Source organism: Triticum dicoccoides, chromosome 2A, assembly GCF_002162155.2.
Source record: "Triticum dicoccoides isolate Atlit2015 ecotype Zavitan chromosome 2A, WEW_v2.0, whole genome shotgun sequence".
In the NCBI taxonomy this organism is placed as follows: Eukaryota; Viridiplantae; Streptophyta; class Magnoliopsida; order Poales; family Poaceae; genus Triticum; species Triticum dicoccoides.
In genome coordinates this window covers 46813289-46821650 of record NC_041382.1, presented here as the reverse complement: position 1 = coordinate 46821650, position 8362 = coordinate 46813289, and positions in this window count along the sequence as shown.

Here is an 8362-nt window from a genome sequence, read left to right as displayed (position 1 = left end):
CGGGCCTCGCAGGCAAAGAGCGCCGCCGCAAGGCCGCGCCGTTCCTCTCGATCCGGACGCGCATCGGCAAGCCGAGGCGTCGGGCGAAGAACTACCGGAGCTAGCTCAACAGCATGCCGACAAAGAAAAGAAAAAGACAAAAAAAGGGAGTAGGCACCGCAGCCAAACCGCTCGACGGCGGCACGCTCACCGCAAGGCGGACGCGTAGCCAGCGAAGGGGATGGCCACGACGCTCATCGAAACCCGTAGCATCTCTCTCTCTCTCTGTTGCTGCATGCAGTAGGTTGACAAGGGTAGTAGAAGGGAGGAAAAGGGGGCAGGGAGAAGAGCTCGCTCTGAAATTCTTTGAACTTTTCAAATGTTTCAGACTTGTGTTTCATTAAGTAGATATATCCATATCTGCTTAAGTCATCTGTGAAGGTGAGAAAATAACGATATCCGCCACGAGCCTCAATATTCATCGGACCACATACATCGGTATGTATGATTTCCAACAAATCTGTTGCTCTCTCCATAGTACCGGAGAACGGGGTTTTAGTCATCTTGCCCATGAGGCACGGTTCGCAAGTACCAAGTGATTCATAATCAAGTGGTTCCAAAATTCCATCAGTATGGAGTTTCTTCATGCGTTTTATACCGATATGACCTAAACGGCAGTGCCACAAATAAGTTGCACTATCATTATCAACTCTGCATCTTTTGGCTTCAACATTATGAATATGTGTGTTACTACTATCGAGATTCATCAAGAATAGACCACTCTTCAAAGGTGCATGACCATAAAAGATATTACTCATATAAATAGAACAACCATTATTCTCTGATTTAAATGAATAACCGTCTCGCATTAAACAAGATCCAGATATAATGTTCATGCTCAACGCTGGCACCAAATAACAATTATTTAGGTCTAATATTAATCCCGAAGGTAGATGTAGAGGTAGCGTGCCGACCGCGATCACATCGACTTTGAAACCGTTTCCCGCGCGCATCGTCACCTCGTCCTTTGCCAGTGTTCGCTTAATCCGTAGTCCCTATTTCGAGTTGCAAATATTAGCAACAGAACCAGTATCAAATACCCAGGTGCTACTGCGAGCTCTAGTAAGGTACACATCAATAACATGTATATCACATATACCTTTGTTCACCTTGCCATCCTTCTTATCCGCCAAATACTTGGGGCAGTTCCGCTTCCAGTGACCAGTCTGCTTGCAGTAGAAGCACTCAGTTTCAGGCTTAGGTCCAGACTCGGGTTTCTTCTCTTGAGCAGCAACTTGCTTGCCGTTCTTCTTGAAGTTCCCCTTCTTCTTCCCTTTGCCCTTTTTCTTGAAACTAGTGGTCTTGTTGACCATCAACACTTGATGCTCCTTTTTGATTTCTACCTCCGCAGCTTTCAGCATTGCGAAGAGCTCGGGAATAGTCTTGTTCATCCCTTGCATATTATAGTTCATCACAAAGCTCTTGTAGCTTGGTGGCAGTGATTGGAGAATTCTGTCAATGACGCAATCATCTAGAAGATTAACTCCCAATTGAATCAAGTGATTATTATACCCAGACATTTTGAGTATATGCTCACTGACAGAACTGTTCTCCTCCATCTTGCAGCTATAGAACTTATTGGAGACTTCATATCTCTTAATTCGGGCATTTGCTTGAAATATTAACTTCAACTCCTGGAACATCTCATATGCTCCATGACGTTCAAAACGTCGCTGAAGTCCCGATTTTAAGCCGTAAAGCATGGCACACTGAACTATCGAGTAGTCATCAGCTTTGCTCTGCCAGACGTTCATAACATCTGGTGTTGCTCCAGCAGCAGGCCTGGCACCCAGCGGTGCTTCCAGGACGTAATTCTTCTATGCAGCAATGAGGATAATCCTCAAGTTACGGACCCAGTCCGTGTAATTGCTACCATCATCTTTCAACTTTGCTTTCTCAAGGAACGCATTAAAATTCAACGGAACAACAGCATGAGCCATCTATCTACAATCAAACATAAACAAGCAAGATACTATCAGGTACTAAGTTCATGATAAATTTAAGTTCAATTAATCAAATTACTTAAGAACTCCCACTTAGATAGACATCCCTCTAATCCTCTAAGTGATCACGTGATCCAAATCAACTAAACCATAACCGATCATCACGTGAAATGGAGTAGTTTTCAATGGTGAACATCGCTATGTTGATCATATCTACTATATGATTCACGCTCGATCTTTCGATCTCAGTGTTCCGAGGCCATATCTGCATATGCTAGGCTCGTCAAGTTTAACCTGAGTATTCTGCGTGTGCAAAACTGGCTTGCACCCGTTGTAGATGGATGTAGAGCTTATCACACCCGATCATCACGTGGTGTCTGGGCACGACGAACTTTGGCAACGGTGCATACTCAGGGAGAACACTTTTATCTTGATAATTTAGTGAGAGATCATCTTATAATGCTACTGTCAATCAAAGCAAGATAAGATGCATAAAAGATAAACATCACATGCAATCAATATAAGTGATATGATATGGTCATCATCATCTTGTGCCTGTGATCTCCATCTCCGAAGCACCGTCATGATCACCATCGTCACCGGCGCGACACCTTGATCTCCATCGTAGCATCGTTGTCGTCTCGCCAATCTTATGCTTCCACGACTATCGCTACCGCTTAGTGATAAAGTAAAGCATTACATCGCGATTGCATTGCATACAATAAAGCGACAACCATATGGCTCCTGCCAGTTGCCAATAACTCGGTTACAAAACATGATCATCTCATACAATAAAATTTAGCATCATGTCTTGACCATATCACATCACAACATGCCCTATAAAAACAAGTTAGACGTCCTCTACTTTGTTGTTGCAAGTTTTACGTGGCTGCTACGGGCTTAAGCAAGAACCAATCTCACCTACGCATCAAAACCACAACGATAGTTTGCCAAGTTGATGCCGTTTTAACCTTCGCAAGGACCGGGCGTAGCCACACTTGGTTCAACTAAAGTTGGAGAAACAGTCACCCGCAACCCACCTTTGTGCAAAGCACGTCGGGAGAACCGGTCTCGCGTAAGCGTACGCGTAATGTCGGTCCGGGCCGCTTCATCCAACAATACCGCCAAACCAAAGTATGACATGCTGGTAGGCAGTATGACTTATATCGCCCACAACTCACTTGTGTTCTACTCATGCATATAACATCAAACCATAAAACCTAGGCTCGGATGCCACTGTTGGGTTTCGTAGTAATTTCAAAAAATTTCCTACGCACACGCAAGATCATGGTGATGCATAGCAACAAGAGGGGAGAGTGTTGTCTACGTACCCTCGTAGACCGAAGCGGAAGCGTTGACGCAACGTAGAGGAAGTAGTCGTACGTCTTCCCGATCCGACCGATCCAAGCACCGTTACTCCGGCACCTCCGAGTTCTTAGCACACGTACAGCTCGATGACGCTCCCCGGGCTCCGATCCAGCAAAGCTTCGGGGATGAGTTCCGTCAGCACAACGGCGTGGTGACGATGATGACGTTCTACCGACGCAGGGCTTCGCCTAAGAACTACAACGATATGATCGAGGTGGAATATGGTGGCAGGGGGCGCCGCACACGGCTAAGGAACGATCACGAGGATCAACTTGTGTGTCCTAGGGTGCCCCCTGCCCCCGTATATAAAGGAGCAAGGGGGAGGCCGGCCGGCCCTATGGGGCGCGCCAAGGGGAGGGGGAGTCCTCCTCCTAGTGGGAGTAGGACTCCCCTTTCCTAGTCCAACTAGGAGACCTGAGGGGGAAGGAAAGAGAGGGAGAGGGAGAGGGAAAGGGGGGCCGCGCCCCCCCTCCTAGTCCAATTCGGACTCCCCATGAGGGGGGACGCGCCACCTCTTGGGCTGCTGCCCTCTCTCTCCCCTCAGGCCCAATAAGGCCCATTACTTCCCCGGGGGGTTCCGGTAACCCCTCCGGCACTCCGGTTTTATCCGAAATCACCCGGAACACTTCCGGTGTCCGAATATAGCCGTCCAATATATCAATCTTTATGTCTCAACCATTTCGAGACTCCTCGTCATGTCCGTGATCACATCCGGGACTCCGAACTAACTTCGGTACATCAAAATGCACAAACTCATAATAACTGTCATCGTAACGTTAAGCGTGCGGACCCTACGGTTCGAGAACAATGCAGACATGACTGAGACAAATCTCCGGTCAATAACCAATAGCAGGACCTGGATGCCCATATTGGCTCCTACATATTCTACGAAGATCTTTATCGGTCAGACCGCATAACAACATACGTTGTTCCCTTTGTCATCGGTATGTTACTTGCCCGAGATTCGATCGTCGGTATCCAATACCTAGTTCAATCTCGTTACTGGCAAGTCTCTTTACTCGTTTTGTAATACATCATTTCGCAACTAACTCATTAGTTGCAATGCTTGCAAGGCTTATGTGATGTGCATTACCGAGAGGGCCCAAAGATACCTCTCCGACAATCGGAGTGACAAATCCTATTCTCGAAATACGCCAACCCAACATCTACCTTTGGAGACACCTATAGAGCTCCTTTATAATCACCCAATTACATTGTGACGTTTGGTAGCACACAAAGTGTTCCTCCGGCAAACGGGAGTTGCATAATCTCATAGTCATAGGAACATGTATAAGTCATGAAGAAAGCAATAGCAACATACTAAACGATCGGGTGCTAAGCTAATGGAATGGGTCATGTCAATTAGATCATTCACCTAATGATGTGATCTCATTAATCAAATAACAACTCTTTGTTCATGGTTAGGAAACATAACCATCTTTGATTAACGAGCTAGTCAAGTAGAGGCATACTAGTGACACTAAGTTTGTCTATGTATTCACACATGTATTATGTTTCCGGTTAATACAATTCTAGCATGAATAATAAACATTTATCATGATATAAGGAAATAAATAATAACTTTATTATTGCCTCTAGGGCATATTTCCTTCAAATTGTATTCATGCAAAGTTATAGAATGGGAAATTCATTTCCTAATCCTGTGCATGTGGATGACAGCCTACTTGCTAGTGGTGATGTCAACCTACTGCAGGAGGAGAAAAGAAGTTCTTATCCTCAAAGTTCAAAAGAATGTTCTCGGTAGAGTGTCTCTCGTTATAAGTATCGAGATTCACAAAGAAAAGAATAAAAGGGGGTATTAGGGATGTCGAATGGACATGCTAAGAAAAGTCTCTAAAGTATGAATGCGAGAAAACCTACGCCTGTTCTTATAGTCAAGGGTAATAGAACTGGAAACTATGGTGTTCCAAAAGTTGATGACAAAATATTGAAAACGGATATGGTACCATATGCTTCAGTTGTTGGAAGCTCAATACATTACCCTGACACAGTTCACATATCCGGGTTGTTTTGGCAATGTCCAGTCCATATATAGATCACTGGAATGGAGTCAAAGATATCGGCCTCAAGCTGAAAGAAATAAGTGCTCTCAAAAGATTGTGAGTACAATGACATGACTTGTGAAATGTATAGCGAAATCCACAATTGTCGCTAACTTTCATACTTGGAGGTTTTTGTGTGGAAAAGCCCCAAAGAATGAAACAATTATCATCAATGTGATGCAAAGATATGTTATAGCTTGATATGAGGCTGAGGGACAGACAAAATGGTTTTGAAGACCTGTCCCCGGAGTTGATAATGGTTGACAACGGCGATAACCATTTTAAGTTTTTCGCTCCTATGACAACGAGTCAAGTGTTGATGCCAAACACACTGACATAGAGTTATGCGTTGTAAAGGAAAAAGTCCGGAATTATGTAGAAATGCTTGAAGCATAAAAGCAACACACAAGTGTTTGCAGATCTGCTTATTAAAGGCTTACCACCCAGTGTGTTCGGAGAACACACAATCGACATGGGTTTTATGGTATAGTCTAAAAATTTCCGGACAATAAAAGGGCCCAAGGTTAAAGAATTTGTTTCAAAACAGAGAGGTACGTTGTGGCTGTCTGATTCTATCGGCAATTGAGCTGTGACGATGAAACATGTTCTATGTATTGATCTGTTATGAAACGAGTAAAGTAAAAGTATACTGTCAAAAGTAAAAGTTGAGATCAAGGGGGAGAATGTTAGGATGATCTCCACCGTGTGGGCCCAACGGCCCACCGGGCCCTTAGACGATCCGTGCCCTGATCGGGGGCGCTCAACCCACTATGGGTGACGGGCCCCTGTCACCTGCACTATATAAAGAGGTGGGGGCCGGCGGCTCGCATCACGAGGTTTGTCGCACAGCCGTACACCCCACCTAATCCCCTACCGATCTAGGGTTAGTGCAGTGCTGACGGGAAGTGCCGCCACCACTTCGCCCACTACTCTCTGCCATCACAACCGGCCACCATCGCCATGGCCGGCACCGAGAGCTCCTCGAGCCACAAGGTGAAGGTAGGACCACCGGGATCCCTAAGCCTATCCGATCCAAAGTCTATCATGAATTTCTATTCTTCGCTCCTAGCAAGGAATACTAATAGTAGTGTTCTCATACAAACCACATACCAGTTGTTGTCTTTGCCGGCCCAGTTATGCTTCGTCTCGTCCCGCATCATGTTATCGGTTTTCACGCTACAAGCGGTTTTACTATGTTTCTTCAAACTAGTAAATGTGTAGGTGCAATGCACGTTGATATTAGGCAGTATATTAATTGCATGTAAATATGATGTAGGATATTATGCGTGTTAATTATGTGATTAGTGTCGATATTGATATTTGATATGTTATTAGTTGCACGCTAGACATGTCGAGCACTCGTCGGGCAGTCTGTGTAATTAGATTGAGCTAGTTTAATGGTCAATATTAGTTGCATCCACCCCTTTAGTTATGTTTATATATTGGTATTGATATAGACTAACATAGTGATGTTTTGTGATTTGTTTTCTCTAAGCTATAGTGACAGGTCGTTCTGGTCTATATATATCCGGTGATCCTCAAAATCTGATAGATACGTTGACCAATGTATATATATCCTCTGGCTGTTCAAAGTGTTTGTATCTGTGCGTGTGCGCTATCTTTTTCTTTGTGATTGCATACAAAACAACGTGCTGCAAAACAAAAAGCAAAATAAACATTAACTGTCATTGATTTAGTAAAAAGTTCATCGAGGCGTGAAGACCTTGTTGTAATAAATCAGCAAATATATATATATATATAAACACTATTCTGATCACGGGATCAGAATAATATTTTGATCACAACATGAACTTCCCGAGTAACGCGCCTGACCTTCCCCGAGTACTAGGTTGAACTTCAGCTAAAAGGTGTGCAAATGGGGCTTGCGATATAATGTTGGATAGCTATGGACATCAGTATCATGACCCAAGTTAAATTTTTGGCAAAATGTAAGCGGTTTAAGAGCAGTTTTGAAAACCGTTTTTTCTTCATATAAAAAACGTGAATCGTATTTTTGATCGCATTTTTAAACCGTTTATCACAATGAGGCAAATAATATGGCGTTGGAAAGCTGCTGCAAAACCGCTCCTTCCACATGTTGAAAGTTTTCTCTAATTCCCTACGGTTAAAGAGTAATTCAGAAAATCGTAAAATTTCACAAACCGAACACCCGAGTTCGTATTTTCGATGCCATTTCTAAACGGCTAATCCAATTGAGGCAAATAATATGGCGTTGGAAAGCTTATGAAAATGCACTACTTTTTTATGTTAAAAGTGTTTTCTAATTTTGAATGGTTTAAAAGTAATTTAGAAAACGGTACAAGTTCCACCGAGTTCGTATTTTCGAGTTAATTTTTTAACCGTACGTCCAAATGCAGCAAATGATATGGCGTTGGAAAGCTTGAAGAAATGCGAAACTATTTTGTATATATTGTTTCTCCTAATTCATTACGGTTTTATGTCAGTTTTGAAAATGGTTAAAAATGTATTTTTGCCGTAATTTCTACAAACTTTATCGGAATGGGGCAAATAATATACTGCTGAAAAGCTATGGAAAATGCAAAACTTTTTTAGGTTGATGGTTTTCTCTGAATCCTGACCGTTTTCAAGTAATTTCGAAAATGACGAGATCATTTGTTCTGCCTTTATCGCGAAACAGATTCTTCGAAAATGCACCGTGTGAAGAACCTGAACTTCTCGTCGCGTGTACCTGAACTTCACTCTGTTTTCGATGTGCTTTTTTTTGCTCGCAGATCTCCATCCACTACTTGTAGCTCTCCATCCACTCCCCGGAATTCAAGAGTGATATTCCGATGGAAAGTTGCTGTAAACACGCAACTTTCCCATGTTGATCATTTTTTCATACTCGCGACGGTTTTAAAAGATTTTCATGTGAAATTCATTCAGTGTAGTAGTTGAACTTCCTGTTGTTTTCACGTTGAACTTCTG